We start from the raw sequence: 3,663 nt of genomic DNA, 5'->3' as shown, positions 1-3,663 counted from the left end.
TTAATCTTTTAATCTTTAACTTTTAAACTTTCATCTTTCTAAATAAGGTTACACGAACCCAGCAAAGAAAATAAAAGCTGGGATTTGTAAGTGTTCCAGGAGGTTTGTATGCCTGAGTAGAGACACAAGTGATTCAACTCTCATTTTTAATCATTTTATACATGTGGCTTTCTGATTCCCAGAAAAAGGTCACTCGTAATCAGAACTCGATGAATAACATTTCAAAGCTAAAACACTGGGCTTACTACATGAAAACAGGTAAGGAAAAAAACCTTTTTGAGCATAATAAGCTTGACAGCAGCATCTGACAGATCTTAATGGAAAACATGGCAAAGTGTGGTACAGTAAAAAAAAAAAAAACCAATAGCATTGAAGGAACTCCACCTGGCTTAAATCCTTGCTCTGATTTTAACTTAGCCTCTCTCAGTCTCAGTTCCAACCTCTGTAAGATGAGGATAATACTCCCCCTACTTCATAAGATTGCTGGGAAATAAAGATGGTGCACACAAAGGACTTACAAACACCTGGGACATACAGAGTATATAACTTTACTTTCTGCTCATACCACTGAAATAGCCTTTTTAAAGAGCCAGTTTTTCACACTAATCATGTTGCATTGCTTGAAGCTGGGCTCCTCTGTATTCTGAGGTATCCTGTCTTACTGTTCTCAGGCACACAACAGCTCTCTGGATACAATACTATCATGCATTACTCAAGTACGGTAAAGCTATGCACATGCAAAACAGTGAAGATACTGGGAGAGAAAAAAAAGATAATATGGCATCAATCATTCCTCCTACACAAATAATTGCTGCGCTGAGGTCTTCAACCCATCTCACTGCTGAGCTTCCTCTTCCATTTACAGTTTTGCCTGTTGAGTTTCAAATTTTCCCTCCACCTGCATGCCCTTGCAGATTTTTATCTGCAATATGTTCAAAATCAAATACATTTTTTCCACCAAATAAGCCTCTTTTTTCCAGGCACTCTGGTATGACATAAGGAATTGTCTTGACTATTCTCTCCCCTAAATGCAATGTTCTTAGTCACTAACTCCTGGAATTCTCTACAGTTGTTCTCTAATTCATTTCTGCATTTCAGTTTTTAATTCAAGTTATCATTAATTACTGTGTGGGCTCCCTGCTTTGTTCATTTGCCTAATCTTTTCATTTCTTCCTGATAAAATACCCCAAAGCTTACATTCTATTATGGCACTCCTATGTTTAAAAAAGAAAAAAAAAAAAGAAAAAGCCAATGGCTCCCTTACTGCTTTTCCAATCTGATACTATCATTCCATTTCCCCCAATCACCTTGCCCTACAGTCAATGCAGGTCACTCACTACTCCACACACTTGTCATGAATTTTATTCTGAACACATATTTATTGAGGGCTTAATAAATATTGAATTAATAAAGGAATGATTTCTGAGTTACTGATTTTCAATAAGTGGAATAAGCATTTGACTAAGGAAGGAATCCAGAATTTTCTACTACTTGTGAATTTGGTCACATAACTTATTCTCTCTACATCTCAGTGTTCTCTTGTATAAAACTAAAGGGTTATAAATACTGCATTGGCTAATAAAGCAAAGGAATTAAAACAATACGGTAAAACTACAGGCTGTTAAAGTACTATTAATAGTACAGTAACAGTTCTTTCAACATTTTTCTATTTTAATAACCAAATCAAAACACATCCATACAGAAAACAAAAAAAAAAAAAAAAAAAGGGCTAATAGCTACAAAAGGGCTAACAGACAAATCAGTCAATAATTAAATGTTTTGTTTTGAACTAAAGAAAAATATTTTGTTCAAAAGAGATAAAATACTAGTGACTTGGGGATATATCTAAATTTGAAAACCTCTAAAATATGAAACACTTCTGGTTCCAAGTATTTTGGATAAGGGATACTCAATTTAGGTTGAGGCATATGAATGTCAGCAATTTTAATATGATCAAACATTTATATTCTTTCTTTAAAAATATTTTTCAGTTGTAGATGGATACTTTTATTTTATTTATTTTTTATGTGGTGCTGAGGATCAAATCCAGTACCTCACCATGTGCTAATTTCAAAACCCTTTATGTCAGGTGAGTCAGTGCACACCTGTAATTCCAGCAGCTCAGGAGGCTGAGTTAGGAGAATTGAGAGTTCAAATCCAGCCTAAGCAACTAAGCAAGGCTAAGCAACTCAGTAAGAACCTGTCTCTAAATAAAATATAAAAAAGGGCTGGGGATATGGTTCAGTGATTAAGTGCCCCTGGGTTCAATCCCCAGTACCAAATAAACAAAAACCCTTTAGAGCACCCTAGATAGACATGACTTCTAGGAACTCCCTAGAGGAGAAATGACTTCATAGAGACATGATGGTTTAAAATTATTTTCACAAATAAAAATTTAAAGGGACCTTCTATAGTTAATTGCTCTATTAGAACATGCAATGCATTAGAAAGTTCACTACAACCTAATTTCCTATAGAATTAGACAGTTGTGAAACAGTGGAATCATGGCCTATGTTTTGAGGCAGGGCTCAAACATTACAGTAGTCCCTCAGTATCCAAGGCAGACTAATTCTGGGAACTGTGTCAGACACCCTAATCTATGGATGCTCAGGTCTCAGGTTCCTTATATAAAAGGGTGAAGTATTTGCATATAACCTACACAATCTTCCTATATCTCCATTACTTGTAAAACTGATACAATGTAAATGTTATTTAAATATTTGTTATGTTGTTTAAAAAATACTGTCAAGAAGAAAAGTGTGTGCACATATTCAGTATGGAAGCAATTTTTTTTTTTTTCAAGTAACATTTTCAATCACCAGTTGGTTAAATTTGGGGATATGGAACATATAGATATGTAATCTATGGATGCAGAGGGCCAACAGTATCTGATTTTCCAGAATGTTAAGGTGTAAAGAAGGATCAACCACTTACTTTAGGAATTTCATTTTAAAGAAGAGGAAATAAATGATCACAGATACAGAACCCCATTTGAGATCAAGGAAGCTAGTTGGAGCACTAAGACAAGTACTCAGGATTCCTAACTTCATATCCAGTACTCTTCTTGCTCAATTCAACCCTTTTTCTTGTTGGGCATCCACAGGCAGGTTCTTATTAATAAGTATTATTTAATCACTGCTTATTAAATCAATCTGCTTGATAGTGAAATTATAACTGATAAATTGTTTTTCCATAATGTGAAAATGCATCTGGGCCTCTAAAGCCTAATTAGAAAAGTAAATACTGGTTATATTAGCTTGCTACTAGTTTAGGTTCTAGATAAATGACTTTAATTCATGGCAAAATGTTCCTTCTACTGAAGTTGAAAAATCACTGAAGAAAACAATGCAGATTAGTTTCAGAAAAAAAGATCAACAGGATGGAAGGAAGGAGAAACATCAAGATATGCTGCCATTTCATTATTTTCTCATTATTAAAAAGTTCTGTGAGCCCAGTACAGTGATGCAAGCCTACAAACCCAGCTACTTGGGAAGCTGAGGCAAGAGATCCCAAGTCGGAGGTCAGGCTGGGCAACTCAGCAAGACCTTGTCTAAAAAAATAAAAAGGGCTTGGTATGTAGCTCAGTGGTATAGTGCCCTTGGGTTTAATCCCCAGTACTGGGGGGGGGAAATCTGTTGTAGAAGCAGTTTGGTGTAAATTTTG

General features: G+C 35.3%; 1 protein-coding gene across 5 annotated transcripts in view; it reads right to left on the bottom strand.

Annotated features, from left to right (window-relative positions):
* The window catches only part of RABGAP1 (RAB GTPase activating protein 1), a 150,235-nt gene that overhangs the window by 62,764 nt on the left and 83,808 nt on the right, over positions 1-3,663 (bottom strand). The window lies entirely within an intron of this gene.

This window comes from Sciurus vulgaris (genome assembly GCF_902686455.1).
Source record: "Sciurus vulgaris genome assembly, chromosome: 15".
NCBI classification, from domain to species: Eukaryota; Metazoa; Chordata; class Mammalia; order Rodentia; family Sciuridae; genus Sciurus; species Sciurus vulgaris.
This window is presented reverse-complemented; position numbering and strand designations above follow the sequence as displayed.